Source organism: Vulpes vulpes, chromosome 13 (assembly GCF_048418805.1).
Source record: "Vulpes vulpes isolate BD-2025 chromosome 13, VulVul3, whole genome shotgun sequence".
Lineage (NCBI taxonomy): Eukaryota > Metazoa > Chordata > Mammalia > Carnivora > Canidae > Vulpes > Vulpes vulpes.
The window spans coordinates 60935541-60952931 of record NC_132792.1 but is presented as its reverse complement, the minus strand read 5'-3'; positions in this window follow the sequence as shown (position 1 = coordinate 60952931).

The following is a 17391-nucleotide window of genomic DNA, read 5'->3' as shown; positions in this document are numbered from 1 at the left end:
AGATTGGTTTCCATTGTAACTATTAATCCCTGTTGGGCAAAACACTCATTCCAGACCACTTTATGGGCTTCCAGGGAGCCTAGCGTTGGGCAGCCCTTAGGCCAAGTATTGTAGGTGATTTTGCCAACTTTGGCTGCCCTGCATCCAACCTTCTTTCTATTTGTTTAGACTTTCCATTGCACATGTTTTTAGAAGCAGCCACAGGAAGCCAGGAATTTCTCCTTGTTCCTGGGCTCAAAGAATGGTCATATGACCTAGGCTCAGAAAACCAGGTACTTCCATCTGGTATTCAAATCCACACAAAGTGACATAAATTCCCAAGACCCATTAAAGACTATATGTAATGGTGGCAGTATGGTCAATAGTCCAATAGACTGAGCAGTTATTATTTTAAGTAGATTGTATCCAGGACATTCTCTTGGCAAATGTCCTTTGCTGCTCCTACACTCCAGTTTTCTAAGAATGATTTTTCAAATTTATAAATTCTATGAGTTTCTCAATATCTATTTTCCACAAAAAAAAAAAAATCTTGTATAGTAAGATAGCAATTATCTTGCTTGCATCCCAGGTCTCAGTGTTGGACATTGACAGCCATCTGTGATCCAGTCAGTTGTGACTGGGTTGGCAGGGCCATCCAATTGGTTTTCCTCAGAAATGGTTGCATAAGTAAGGTAGATAACCTGAGGATATTAGGGTACATGAATTTAAAATTGTTAAAAGATACAAGAACAAGGTAGAAAGGGAAGTCTTTTTGCATGTACTACTTTACTCCCTATAAACAGAAAGCAAAGATGCAATAACTTTGAAAAATAATGAATTCATTCTATTACCAAAAGACTTTCTCTTAGTGGAGCTTAAATCCAGGACTGAAAAAGCAAGCCTCTCTTCTGCTTATATTCAGCAAGTCTTCCATTTACCAGTGACTACTGGACCTAAGCACAGCAGAAGCCCAACTCTAGCCATGGCTTTAATTCTAAAACAGTGCTCAGAAATCCATTGTCTAGAAAAGTCACATTAATGTACTTCAGTATTATTCTTTGCAACTTCCATAACCTAATCAAGTCTTATATATTGTCTCAATTAGAAGTACTAAATCTGTTCTCTGGGAAATAAACATAGTTAGGTACTAAAATAAAATATTATGCTTTTAAAAATAAGCATAATGGTCATTTAAAAACACCCTTCTTCCTGAAATTCCTAAGAATCATTGCTGTAAAATCATGGTGCTCTAATTAGGCAAGTGATGGATATAGCTCTTTTTAAAAGCTTTTAAATGAATGACATGGAATCTGTAAAGAATTTTAATGACTGCCCTTCCTAAGTCTTACTATATACAAGGTAATTGAACGAATATCACACTGATCAATCAAGATTTTCCTTTCTTTTTTCTTTATATATCCTTTTATTTTTCACTTTTAAAGTTTACGACAGTATTCACTAAGCAATGAAAAATAGATACCTATTCATGATAATGTAAGCACTATTGATTTTCAGTTTTCAGAAACAACCTACACAGAAAGCACATATGAAATTTGCTTATGGTTACAAAATGGAATTTAAGAGTCCTGATGATCATGATGTGAAAGCACAGCTGGCAGACTCTGAGAGATGAAAATGGGAATGAGACACTGAAGGAAGTTGATGGAACTGAAGTAGAGGTTTAGGTCGATCCAAGTTACAAGGTTAACCAAAGATGGAACAAAGCAATAATGGAGGAAGAGAGAGTCAAGTATTCCAAGTAAAGGAAATTCTTGTATTTTATTGATGGATAAGTAGTAAGCAGTACCCAGAGTAGATAAATCTAAAATTGCTTTTACTCTTTATTTCAGCATGGCTTGGCAATAGATATTGTTACGTGGATACTGCACTAATTGTCCGTTGGATCCCACAATAAAATAGGATCTAGAGTATGTTACGGTGCTCTGCTGCACTCTGCCAATGTCAAACTAGTGCAAGCTAGTATTCTACTATTTATAGTACTTATTTTCACACTGTTTATAATTTCTTTTTGCTTGTTTCTCCCTGCCCCCTGCCCCCGTACTGCCTGTTGTGCCTGCAGCAAGCATGTTGGTAAGAAATGGATTCTACTTCCCCTGAGGTTTAGGATGGCTGTGAGCAGACCCTGAAGATCTACCTACTGAGGTCCCAGTGAGCTGTTTTAGGTTTGTGTCTTTGTCTTCTTGCTCATCTCATCGTCCCCTCTTTTCCGTCCCTATCATAGTGCTATCGAGGACAACTGGGGTGCAGTTTTTCACAGGTGTCTTCATTTCCAAATACAGAGAGAGTTTCTGTCCTCCCGTGTTGTCACTGGCCATCTTGTCTGTGAATCCTCTGACTTCTCATTCTCCTGTGGCCATTCCTAAAAGCTGTCGTTGCTGTTCCTTGAATCTTTCTGTCGTTTTCTTCTTTTCTCTTCTGTCTCCTGAGTCTCCTTGCTTTTCTGTTTTCTGATGAATGACATGTATGTGTGTGAATGTATAAGCAGATATATACGTGTGTATATCCACATACACGTATGCCCACGCTCCTTTGCATACAGCAAATACCGTATGCTTCTCCAAAAGTATTGCTATTCTTGTCAAGTTCAACTTTGTCATTTTCAGTATTGTTGGATAATCACAGTGAGTTTCCTTATGGTCAGAGACATTGGACTGCAGTTTTAGAAACTGTTGCCAGTTTTTGAACTTCTTTGAATGCTTGATAAGGCTCTGGTGCAGGTTCAAAAAAGTAATAGAGTAGACCCTTGAGGTGAGGGTCACCTTTTTTCTTCCAAAGAGAAAATTTGTATGTTACCATGTAATGCACATATCCTTATATAAGGAACATGTATTTACATATTTTTTTTCCATCTGTATATCTTCTTTGGTGAGGCGTCTGTTCAGTCCTATTACCAATAGGGCCTCTTCATGGTTAATAATTAAAGATTTGTTGTATTTCAACAAAGGTAGAGACATTACAAAAAAAAAAAACCACAACCACTTAGTTAGGATTGTAGATATATGTTAAAGTGAGATCAGGACAGAAAAATGTAAGCTGATTCATCTGGCAAAGAAAAGTTGTGGATATAGATATTTCATAAAAGGGAGAAACTTGGAAAAATATTCAAAACAGGCCTTAAATGTAATCATTTGATGAAATGTATTGAGTGATTGTGATGTCAGCTTTCACTGAAGTATGTTGAAACCCAGATATACAGTGAATATCACTGAAGTATGTTGAAACCCAGATATACAGTGAATAGCTCTGGATATCACATTGCAAAATTATGCTTTTTCTGATCATGTATATTAGTTAAAATTATACTATAATATCATAGATATGAGCTAATGGTCATCTAAATGATTTCAGCAATGGTTTTAAGTTGTACACTCCTGTACGATAGAATTTGTTTAACTCACTCTCGGATGCTCAGCGTTGCAAAGTGTGTGTCTTGGGTCCTTTGCTGATGCTTTTAAGTAGAATTATATTGAATATTAGAAATGTTACCTTTATTATGCTGACGGGAAGATCCACCAGAATGTTTCCTTAAGGAAGGATCATTCTCACCCTGGTTTTAAGGGTCTTCAAAGCCAGACAGCACTGCTGTAATAAACTTGAAGAAAGTTAACAAGTACAGGCAAGGAACTGACTAGAGGAAATATTCTGAGAGAAAAAGAGCAAATATGGCAATTATTTACTTGAAAGCAAATACTGAATGCTTAATCGGCATGAGAAGAAAGCAAAAAAGAAAATATTTTTTAAGTCTCGTTTTTAGAATCTGCGATGTGAAAAGAGAGTCCTCGGCCCACCAGGGATGGGGACAGTGACAAAGCAGCTCTATCAGGCAATAACTTTTACACATTTGCAAACCTGACAAATGTATTTCAAATTTTCACACCATCACTTCCTTGTTTAAATACAGAAAAATACTGCTTTTCTTCTTCCACAGGAGTTTTGATTGTTAGTTAATTTTTACAGAATGCTTTTTTTTTAAGGATTTTATTTATTTATTCATGAGAGACACAGAGAGAGAGGCAGAGACACAGGCAGAGGGAGAAGCAGGCTCTCTATGGGGAGCCCGATGAGGGACTCAATCCCAGGACCCCCGGGGTCACACCCTGAGCAGAAGGCAGACGCTTAACCAGTGAGCCACCAAGGCGTTCCTACAGAATGCTTTACTCAGAGTTTGCAGCTTCTTCTCTAACCACTATATAGCAGCCCCTCAATGCCATCTCCTTCAAGCCTACAGAAAAGAACAAACCATGAATGTTCTTCCTTAACCTATTATCTACACTCCCCCTTCTCTCAAGCAATAGCACACCATTTATTTTCTGAAGCTTTTCCTATTAATCTACATCACAAGATGAGCATCGACTGCCATCAAAATGCAGCTACTATGAATTGTACCAGATTTTCACATTTGCTTACATGTTGTCTTGGATTAGTGTTATCATTTTTCATATATGTGTATCCTGCCTCCGCAGCTAGACCATAGGTCTTTTGAGTGGAGAGTACACTACATTTTATATATTCTTGAGCTACTACAGTAAATATAAATGGTGGGCATCCCAAAGGCACTATTATAGATCCTCAATAAACTAATATAGTCTCATAGATTTATTCAGTTCACTTATATTGTCAGTTATGGGTCTCTCAGCATATCCAATACCTAGAACGGTCCCAACACCTAGAGCAATTCCTGGAACTTTAAGAGTGCCCAATTCATATTTGTTGAAAGAAGGAATGATATATATATTTTTTCAAATATTTTTATTGTCTTAAGAAAGCTGCATTTTTAACATGGAAAATCTTCTTTTCCTTTGTCTGGTCACTTTCTCCTTTCCAGACAGATGGCAAGGATCTCTCTAAAAGAGAGTTCATTCTACATTTTATGTCTTAGAGTCTGATTTTTTTTTTCTCTCAATTCAGATTTAATTTTATAGTGGGATTTGGACATGATTCTTTTGGCACTTGCCTTAAATACTTTAGCACTCTGGATTCAAGTGCATAGTGATAAGAGGTAGGATTTCACTTTGTGTATCTCTCTCTTCTGTTGAAAGTATCAAAAACTATTTCTTTGTAGGCTGTAGCTCACGAGCCTTTGCTATGAAACACATAGCATTGCATCTTTACAATAAGATTTTTCAGAACGCCTCATGAGAGTTTAAAAAGCATGTAATACCAAATCAGAGTTGACATAACCTTGTGGTAGTTTCCCTATGCTAGATTTTAAAAACTTTAATGAGCTTAAGAAATATCTGATTTCTCAAAACTCCTTTTCACTTGAAGTGAGAAAAAAATTATTTCATACTACAAACACTAATAAGTTCATTATCCTTTTCTTTTTATTGTAACATCTAACTGGCCTTAGATAATTTATAAAGCTGTGGTTTGATTGGGTAACCCCTTTACATCTTACTGGTTATTAGACTCTAGAATATCCATTTACCCCTCTGGACCTTACGTAAATATTTCAGTTGCATACCAAAGACTGCTTACAGGGTGTTCAGCCTAACTATCTATTGTGGGGACATAAAGATAAACCCAATTTGCACCAGTTATGAAATTTCGGTGATAAATTTCTCCTGTTAGGTTGGAAAGGTTTATTCAACTAAAATATAAATTGTCCAGAACTAACAGTCTTCAGACAGACAAAGTTTATGTGGCAATCTGATAGTCTGGAGGCGAAACTAAAGAGATAAATTAGACACTGTCCTATTCACTAAGCCTTTGATTCACACACCCGTTCAGTGGGGGCAAAATGCATCAGATGATTTTAAGGAGATAGGAATACAAGGAGATAGCACCTGAGACCCAGAAAACACGAGCGGTTTGTTCAAAGTCACACCCCCAGGAATGGCCAAGCCAACGAAGACCAACACCGCTGGCTTCCTGGGCCATGTTCTTTCATCTCCATACCACATTGCCTCCTACTGAGGAAAGTAAATGTGCTAAGTCCCATCGGCGCTATGGTTCAAAATCAGCACTCATCAGTGTCCTCACCTCCTCTCTGTTCAACAGAGTATGGTTTGCCCTCATCCTCTTACTGTATGACCAGACACACTCTCACACAAATCTACTGCAAGACCAGGGCCAGGAGAATCCAGCCACTAGCTGTCAGCCTCTTGGTCTTGTATGACCTTTCGCAGGATTTCCACCCCAAGGTTTCAGGTTGATTACGTTCGGGAAGCCACTGCCTGTACCTGAGAGACTCCAAAGCTGACCTGCTTGCTCTCACTCCCAGAGGTACACCTGTTACTGTCTTAGATTCCCTGCAGTAATGGTTCTGTCTGCCTTCAATGTTCTTCCCTCATCTGGATAAATTCCTCTCATCTCAGCCCACTATCACACTCTCAATCAGCAACCTCGTGGTTAAGATCCAGTACTTTGACCACTGTGGCCTGGGTTCAATTCCTGATCAGGAAATACCTTTCTTTGCTAACCATTGTGTAGAAAGCATCTTTACTGCAAGATGAGTGAGTCCTAGAAATCCACTATATGACATACATGGTCAATACTGTATAGTGCACTTAAAAATCTGCTAAGGGGGCATATCTCATGTTAAGTGTTCTTACTGTAATAAAATAAAATGAAAACTAATTAGCTACTCAAGACTCTCCATTATATCAACCATCACTTTATTTTACTTTCTGTCACATCTATCTGTCTAATGGGATGCGCTCTATGAAAACTATAATATAGTCCACAGAGATAATTTAAAAGTTTCTAGTGGTCACCTTTTTTAAGTAAAAAGTCAAAGAAGCAGAAATTAAGAAATTAATTTTAATAATCTATTTTATTTAATCCAATAGATTCAAAATGTTATCACAGTAATGATATTTAATCAATTTAATCAATATAAAAATTATTAATGAGAAGTTTCACATTTTTTATTTCTGACTCAGTCTTTGAGATCTGGTGCATATTTTACACTGACAGCACATCTTCATATAAACACTATCTATTCATAGGAAATGGTTGATCTGTATTAGATTTCATAAAATTTACATTTGGAAAACTAGATTCACAAATCCAAATTATACCAAAAGTACTTAAGAGCTCCCCAAAAACTGAATTATCAGTTTTAAATTTTAAATATAAATAAATTTACATTGAATTGAATTTAAAAATCAATTCTCCAGTCACATGAGTCTCTACTGGCTACCATATTAGATAGCACAGCTCTGATATTTTTTTGTTGCTTATTTTCTGGTGTTTTTCTTCTACTTTTTGTCTTCACTTTTATTTAAACAGAGGTCTCATTTATCTGTTCACTACTTTATTCTTGGCATTAAGCATAAGGATTAGCACAGAGTTTAATAGGTACATATCAAATGACTACACAAACGTGCAGGCCAGAAATCCCTATTTCTCAGAGGACATAGCACTGTGGCTCAAAGCACAGTCTTGAGGAAGATGCCTGGCTTTGAATTCGACCTCGCTACCCACTAGTTATGGAAACTTGTGCATCTCAGAGGCTTTCTGTCGCTCAGTCTCCTCATGTGGAAGGGAATAGTAGGACTGGGTGCCCCAGAGTTGGTATGAGGATGAAATGAATTGACATTTCCAAAATGCTTACAACAGGACCTGACCTCAGAAGTGCAATGTGTTTGTTACATAAATTCTACTGAGGGGACCCCTGGGTGGCTCAGTGGTTTAGCACCTGCCTTTGGCCCAGGGCGTGATCCTGGAGACCTGGGATCGGGTCCCATGTTGGGCTCCCTGTATGAAGCCTGCTTCTCCCTCTGCCTGTGTCTTTGCCTCTCTCTCTCCCTCTCCGTGTGTGTGTGTGTGTGTGTGTGTGTGTGTGTGTGTCTCATGAATAAATAAATAAAATCTTAAAAAAAAATTCTACTGAGTCCAGGCCCCCTCCTTGTTTAAGATGTGCTCTGCATCATGTCCCCATCATCTCCAGGCCCCCACCCTGCCTGACCCTTGCCTCTCTGCATTTGCCTTGTAGCCTTGAGTGTTTGATTCCAGCTCTTGAATCTGCTGTTCAGCTTTCACCTGTCCTGCATGGTTAGTGATGGGCCCCTTCTCATCAGTCACCTTGGTTCCTGTACAGACTTGATGCCCACACCTAACCCTAGTCCCAGTGACCGCTCTATCTCTGCTGAGAGCTAACAGGGGGAATAATGGCTCTCTCCCCTCTGTGTTATGCTGTTTAAGAGGGCCCCAGGACATTGTTGCTTGCCCCAAGTAGTTCTACAAGATTCCCACAAACATAGGTATGCACCTGCCTATAGAGCAGTTAGGTCAAGATTGATTTAGAGGACAGTCTTTACTGTACCAGGAGCCATTTTTTTCAGCTACTGCTCAGGGTCTTTGCAAAGGCTGCCTACCAGCCCATAGTCCCTTCCTCTGTGTGAATTCTCTCCTCAAACCCCACAGACTTCCTTTAACTTTTTACTACTACCCTCTGTATTACTTAGGGTTTTACAAAATGAGGAACAGAATCAATAAGATACATGGAGATTTTACTTCTATATATGAATATGTATAGATGACAGATAGATAAAGATAGATCCCAAGCAAGTCAATATGAGGATTTTTCCTCAATATGAGGAATTGTCAATATGAGGATTTGGGGTTATGGAGATTAAAAGGTCCTTTGATCTACTGTGTAGAAACCTAGTAAAGCCAGTGGTGTCATTCTAGTCTGAACCTCCAGGCCTACGAACCAGGAACACTATTGGTTTAAGTTCCAGTATTAAGAGTAGGAGAGGACTGATATTCCAGCTCTAACAGTCAGATAGACAAACTCTACCTTCCTCTTCCTTTTTATTATAGTCAGGCCCTCACAGGATTGGATGATGTCCACCCACATCCCAGAAGGACATCTGTTTTACTCAGTCTGTCAATTCCAATGTTAATCTCTTCCTGAAACACCTCCACAGACACATCCAGGAAATAATGTTAAAACAAATATCTGAGTATCCCATGGCATAGTTCGACACAGAAAATTAATTATTACACGCCCATGTGTGTATAGGTCTGAATATCGATTGTTGACATTGTTTAAATTCTTTTTATCAGAAGAGAGATCTTGGCAGTTGGGACAAGGTTAAGAGATCATTGTGAAGCATTCAGCACACTACCTGACCTATAGCAGGCACTCAGATATCTTGGATTGAAGGAATTGGTGAATATATGATGTTAATTAGGCCATGTATAAGTCAACTGGGAGGGAGGAAGAGGAGTGGCCATCTTCTGTCATCTCTTGGATTCAGCCTCATTCTAATAGACACACTATCACCAGCATTATAAAAATCAGCAGTGTACAGGCCTTGCCATCAATCAGACTCTGGTTGGTAGAGGTGACAAACAAAGATTACTATCATGCATAAAGGTTCAGAGGGAGAAACAACACAGCCCAGGTAAGCCACACGGGCAGTGTGGTAAAATAGGAAGGACATAGAGATTGGTGTCTGGGTTCAAATCTGGTCTCCTTGGCTAGGTAACTCAGAGATGAAGGGCAAGTTATTCTTAGCTTTTCTTCATCTTCAAAGATGCCTTTTCCTGTTGGAATGAGTCCCTTCTGTCTCCCTACTGTCTGGTCATTCTCAGCACTCCTATATTAGGAATGCGCAGGCTGATTCTCAAGCAATAAAGCACCCTGTGCCCTCAAAAATGGTTCAGAGAAGGATGTTTTTACAGGTGTTGCCTTTAAATATCTCACCATAAATGAAAGCTATTTTAGCGAGGTTTCTATGGGGATTTCTTTGTTTATAAGCTAAAAAAGAAACCCTCTAGCTGGTTTAAGAATGATTTACTCTGCAGTGGACTTAATAGCAGAAAATGTATATTTGCATGACACAATAAAAACGTCTCTTTATGTTTGTTAGAATATGAAATTTTAAAATAAACAGATTTTTTTATATTGTAGTCTTTTGCTCTCTTAGCAAAAAGTAATTTTAGTAGGAAGAAGTATATGCTGTTTGGCTAGGCCATGCTTTCACTTGGAAGACTGATATTTTTGTCCTCTAGCAGGAAAGTAAAGTTATTAAAATTGGTTTAAAATAAAAGCTAAACCAATAGAAACAAAATCCAACATGAAAACTAAAACAGGAAACACACCTGTATCTGTCATATCATTGTCTGAAGTGACCAAATTGACAGAGAACTCTTAAACTTTGTGAATGCAGCCATAAGTGGACCCTCAGAGCTGCCAGGCAATCCTACCTCTTGACTCACACTCTTCTCCAAGTCAGCTATCTCACATTTTCCTATTATGGGTTGAATTGTATTCCCATAAAAATTATGTTCCTTCCCCTCCACCTTACTCAGAATGTGATCTTATTCAGAAATAGCATCATGGGAGATGTAATTAGTGGAGATGAGATCATGCTGGAGAACGATGGGCCTCTAATCCACATGATATGACTGGTGCCCTTACAATACAGGGGGAGAGACACACAGAGGGAAGATATCATGTGATGACTTGAATTGGAGGAGAATCTACAAGCCAAAGAATGCCAAGCATTGCCAGAAAACCGCCAGAAGCTAGAAAGTGACAAGGAAGGATTCCCCTCTGGAATCACTGATTCTTTCCTTTCTCTCACATTTCACGCAGTCTAAAAAAGAAAAATCTTGTTGGCTTCACCATCAAAATGTATGCTAAGTCTCCCACCTCTTAGTATCTCTGCTACTTACACCACGGACCAAGCCATCATCTTTTCCCTGGTTTGTTGAAATGGCTTCCCTACTTCTCTTGTGGTATCTTTCTAGGAGGAAGTACTTTTTTTTTTTTTTGGAAGTACTTATTTTTATAACTTTTATCTCTCTCCTGGTTTCAATGGCTTCCTATCACATTGCAAGAAAACCCAATTTCCTTTCCATGATGCACAAGGCCCAACATGATTGGCCACTGCTCACCTCTCTGATAAGATCTCCTTACATTTTTCTCTTTACTGACTTGACTCTAACTGCACTTGAGGACACCAAATTCATTCTTGCCTTAGGACTTTTGAACTTGTCAATCACTGAGCCTGGAAAATGCTTCATTCTGATATTTTCCTATATCATTACTTCACTTAATTGAAATTTCTTGTCTTATACCACCTACTCAAAAGAGAACTTTTCTGGTCATCTGATCAGAAAACACTACTTCCTTGCCACTCTATCCCTGATGCTGCTTTATTACCTTTCTAGCACTTGTCACCAACTGACATTATAAATTTGTTGATTCATTTGTTGTTAATTGATCTCTCTACTACTAGGACATAAACTCTGTGAGAATAGGGATTTTGCCTTCACACTGTTTCATCCCTAATAACCAAACCAGTGCTTGGCATAGAGTGGACACTTAATACATGTGTGTTGATAAATGAATGTCTGAATGACCTTTCCTGATTTTAATATTTCTTAAGACTCAGTGGTACATCCCTTCAGAAAGAAAAAAAAGTAATGCTTCCCACTCGTTGTGACTAAAATAATGAATGGACCTTATAAAATTGTATAAAAAGGAGAAAACCTGTTTTCCTGTGTACAATTATTAAACAGATGAGTTTACATGTCACTTAACATTAGAATAAAGGATAAATGCATAGCTTTCCTTGATGCCAAATCAACACAGGCCATATGTGGCAAAATAATTAATTAGAATAACACAGATTACAAATAGAAAAAAAAACAAGAAGTGATAGTGATAGTGTTTTTTGCTTTATATTTATCATAGATTAACCAAAATACCATTAGCAAAATGGCTTCAGTGAGTAATTTGTTTAGTAATAAAAGAAATGAAGTTCTAATCATTTCACAAAGGACTCTTAGGAAAGATGGGGTAAATGCTTTACACACTTGAGATTTTCTTCTTTTGTTGTAGAAGAAATATGAATAAATAATCTTAAAACACTGAGGGCTTAATATATTGAAAAAAATTAAGAAATTTTAATTTACTTATAAAACATATAATCAGAAACTTAGTCCTTAAGAGTCACATAGCTCAAGCATACCTATCCCTTTAGGGCAAGGCACAATAGGTACATTCAGCTTAAATGGAAATTTTTATTCTTAATACCTTATATCTCCTGATGTGGTAAGAGACAACCAGCTCAACTGGCTGGCAGGGATTTTTCAGATACCTATTTCTTTTTGGCCTTAGATTCCATATTTAGCATTGAATAAGAACTGGAGTTAGGGAAATTTTTTACTAATATGACATGTATAATATTCAGCATTCACTTTATCAGCAGCTTCTCTTAACACTTTCTAGTTATCTACTGGCAGTGAGAATTTGAAGTCACCATTGCCCTTTTACTTGGCCTATGTGACTGCATCACTCCATCAGGAGACATCCATAGGAATTGCCCAGTTCACTGTAATTGAACCTAATCCATCAAGTTGATGTGAGCTTTGAAAAACAGCATCATTTGGTAGGAACTGTTTTGACTTTATTTTCAGCCATTTACAGCTAAAGCTCATTTTATCTGGAAACAGAGACCAAAAAAATTTTAAGTTAAAGATACATTGAAACTATTTGAAAACTCATACATAAAGTCTCCAGAATGATATGTACTCGATAAAGGAAAATTGTTACCTATTTTTGTCATCATTTTCCAACTATACCAGTTGAGGCAAGTGCATTTCTGCTCTATCGGGCTTTGTTTCTGAAGTGACTGGAGCAGACAGATGAATTGGGCACTTGAAGCTTGTGGATATATTCATAGAGCACCTGAACCATCATTTTCAATGACTCCATCCTCTTTATTGACAATGATGATACAAAATGTAATAGATTGCCTGGTTAAATGTCAAATCACTTCATCTGGTTACTGTGGCATTTTCTAAGCCAGATTTCTCAGTCATATTTTTCCAGAAGCATACTGAGGAGGAAAGATGTCTACCATGCCTCTGTGGAAAAATTGAGAATAATGCTTAATTCCAGGAGAACATCTATGTAACTCCAAATCCTTTCATTTTAATCAAGAAGATACATCACAATTCCGTTGAGACAGATGATATTGCAAGGACGGTGTTTAACTTTGTAAGAAGTATACAATCTGAGAACCTTAATACATATTATTCATTTAAAAAAATCGCCTTTGTCATGTCATTGCTAATCTTGATGCATTAAATTTTGGCCACATACCTACAGAAAACTGCTGCTATAAACCACCAGACAATCTACTAGCAGAAGAACTGGAAACCTGAGGGTGAATATATAAGCAATGATGTTTGAGATATATTAAGGTAAAAAAGATAGATCAAGGGTATTTAGGCATCAATGATCTGATTTGGGGGTTATGTGAACATGTGCTAATTAGTGGATCCATCAACTATCATCCAAGGACAGCATTCATGAAAATTATCTGTGCCAAGAGAAAAAAGAATCACCATTTACTCATAAATTCATCATAAATGTCATCCTGATGATCATGACCATCACAACACACACACACACACACACACGCATACACACACACAGTACAGAGTTTAGAGGACACTGAACTCAGATAACTGGACTCAGATGTTTTTCCCTTTTTCCTTTAGACACTGTATAAGTTCATTGGCTGACTTCGATAGTCTAAGACATGATTAACACCTTGATTTTATGCAACTCTAATATTGGTGGAAAAAGAAAAAAACTTAATAGTATTTTTGGAAGTGTCAAAGATGTATGCTTTGTTGTTAGAGAAAGACAAGAATCAAAAATCATTTTCTTTGTTTCTATGGTCATTTTCTACATTAAATTGTCATGAAAAAAATGGAAATCTGAGGTTTGAATACACTGAACATCCTCACTTTGAGCTGTTTATTGGTTTGTATCTTCGCTTGCTTTCAGTTCTAACCTAGTCAAAACCCTACCAGAATGCATTCTCATCTCAAAAGGTCTACTGTTTAGCGTATCATTCATCACCACCCCTATGCATATGAAATCCTGATTTCATTTAGGAGTGCCTGGGGGGCACAGTCAGTTAAGCGCCCGCCTCTTAGTTTTGGTTCAAGTCTTGGTCACAGGGTGGTGAGATCAAGCCCCTTAGATCAGGGTCTGCTTAATATTCTCTCTCCCTCTCCCACTGCCCCTCCCTCACTCTCTTTCACACACACTTTCTCTCTAAAATGAAAGAAAGAAAGAAAGAAAGAAAGAAAGAAAGAAAGAAAGAAAGAATCTCTATTTCATTTAAAGATACCAAGTGCTAGGCACCTGAGTGAATTACTCAGTTAAGCCTCTGATTTCAGCTCAGGTCACAATCTCAGGGTTGTGAGTTGGAGCCCTGGGTCAGGCTCTGTGCTCAGAGCAGAGTTGGCTTGTCTCCCTCCCTCTTCTCCTTCCCACCATGCTCTCCCTCTCCCTCTCCCTCTAAAGAAATAAATAAAATCTTTTTAAAAATTAAAATAAAAAAAAACAGTAAATAAACATACCAGGTGCTATATACTGTGCATCCAAACTGGAAATCAGACTGCAAATGAGATATGTTTTCATTAATGCTTGTGCAAGATTCCATTATTGCTAATGGTACTTCAAGAGTGCATGTTAAGAAAGAATATATATCTAATGTGTTCATTTATGAAAGCTTCCCTTTCTGGAAAAAAAAGATACTTTTTTAATGGATGCATTTTTAGTACATAGACAACATTAAACACTACCATCATTGGTAATTATCTCATCATTTTCGCAAAATAGTTAAATCACATTTGCTTCTGGAAGTCTGGATTAAATAAAACAGCCATTATTCTGATGGCACTGAACTATTGGCTACACATTGTTTCTATGCTCATTCCTTAGGTATTTGTAAAGAATCTCTGATATATTTAAACATTTGGGATGCATAGTACTTGAAAAAAAAATTGTTTTAACTGCATGTCTTGTTCTTTTTCTTGTCTCAGCTCATGTCTTTTTAAAAATCAGAAATGCATTTATTTAATGAAATGAACCACAAGCATGTTTTAATAATTTTCGATAACTCCATAAGGGTAACATCTGGGTGTTTACATCAAAAGGCAAAATCTGGTATTCATAAGAGTTTATAAATAATATATATTTTAGATCACATGAGTTCTCAGTCTATGAAGTTTTCACTCTGCCACCTACAGTGAACACATAAACTTGAAAGGTTAATTGAATATTCTCTAACTATGAATAAGTAAATTCTTATTACAGCCATCACATATGCCTCCAAATTAATTTTCACTCTGCACTGCAATTCTGTGGAATTTTGTCTCTATTATACTAATGAGTATACATTTATATTGAATGGGGTCTCCTCATGAACTGCTTCCTGGGGTAAAGTAGGAATAGAACACATTAAAACAGTCACCAAATGATTGGTTAATGGTCAAAAGCAATCACTTCATTTTTAAAACATAATTACCTTATTTCTGGGTGTGTTCTACCCCTCTGGAAGGAGAAGTCCAACGAGTTGTGATTAAAGTCATTTAAATCAATGTTTTTAAATCCTCTTATTCTATTTGTGTTAAAGATCTCTTATGGGTATGCCATTGTGCAGGTATATTTATTAAAATCAAGTGGTAAATTGGTATATATTTATATCTTTTTGGTAATTACAGAAGTCAAAAATCTGACTCAAATATTTCTAACTGAAACTACTGAATACTTCCTACTATTATTGATTCCACATGAATTGCCTAAAACCCTTCCCATGACACTCTGTGCAGGCCTGCTCCCCATGACCATCCTCTTCTCTCTCACTCATGGAACTTGCTCTACTTTAGTTGGACTACTCTAACTCAGGTGAAAGGAAGAAAATTCACTAAACTAATTTGTAGAAATGTAAGCACAGGGTAGTCCTCCACTGAAAACCGGGCCCCAAATAGAGAATGTGATTAAAAAATACTTGTTGAAAAAAAAAAAAAAGATACTTGTTGAGTGTACAAACTCCCTGTGATTTTTTTCTTCTTTTTTTAATCAAAATGAATAAATCAGTAGTCTATTGGGATACACACACACACACACACACACACACACACCCCACACCTTACTAACATTTGTCTGGGTCCATTAGGAACTCCTCTGACATTGTGGATCTAAGTATATTTTTCTGTCATAAATGGGATAATAATATCAACCCCACAAGTTGTGAGTATTAAATACTACATTTAAAGCACTTAGACTATTGCCTGGCATACATTAAGCAGTTTATGCGTGATAACAAGTTATGATTATTCTGGTCAGTGGCCCCTTTGGGGGTAATGTATTCAGTAAGTGCATTTATCTCACTTTCCAGAGATACAAACTCTGGAAAAGAGTGAATTGTCCTCTAAAGCTGAACTACTTGCCCCCAGCAAAGCTTCCCTTTCTCCATTTGGTCTTTGACAGAAACCAGTTCACATGTCTAGAAAAATCCTCCTCTCCCAAACAGGAGATAGGAAGAGAGGAAAAACTACAGAGGGTAAGGACGGCCACAATGCAGGAACGCCTTCCCACCTGTGCTCTGACATCCCTGCTTCTGTTTCTCAGTAGCTATTGATGCTTTCTTCTCCTCTTCTAGAACTCCACCTGCTATAGTTCAGCCTCATGCCGCTTCTACCCATCTCCTGGATGTTGATAGTAACCATGGATATAAACATCATTGTAATGCCAGTGATTTCCAAATGCATTTATTTTCTGAGTTCCAAACAGGCATATCCAGTTACCTTTTTTTGCTTGTCTCTGTCACCAAAATTTCGAAGTTAATGTGTCTGAATGGAGTTGTTCATTTTTTCCCCAAATAAGTCTTGCCTATAAGTCTTTTCCATTACAGAATATGAAGCTGTCATCCACCCAAGTTCTCAAGCCTAAAACCTGGAAGCTATCATAGATGCTTCTGTAATCATTATCCCCACATCTAATCTTTCAGCAAATCCTATCAATTCTATCACCAAAACCCCTCCTGAATAAGCTTTCTTCTTTCCATTCCCACTGTAATTATCTGAGTTCTGGTGACTGTCACCTCTCATCGAGGTCACTACAATGGTTTAGCTCCCTCCAATCCATTTTCCAAAAAGCAGCAAAATTCATCTTCTTCCTAGTAAGTTTCAGAAATTTGGTCTCATAAATCTATAGTATGTTGATCAAAATGATCAACCAAAGAATAAAATTATTCTATATCACAAGGTCTCTTGTTCTGGGTAGCTAAGACACATCTTTCTGCAAACGGTCCAGGCTAGCCATGGTAGCAGTTTGGAGTCTAGAGTTAAAGATTTTCAGTAAGCTATGGCAACTCTGTCAAATATCTCAATTTGTGACCCACATAGAAATGTGCCCATTACAGCATCCAAGGTGTAATGATGTAATGTCTAGACTATTTACTGAAAGAGGCAGAATTTAATCCCATCCAAGTGCTGGACTTTCCCTTGGGTCAAATATGTTCAGCAAGTAAGAACGTTATTGTATTGGATGGTTGTTTGCTCTAAGCAACTCCAAGCTGGGCAGTGATGCTTTAAGTGTCTCTGTGTACAACCCAGGAGGGG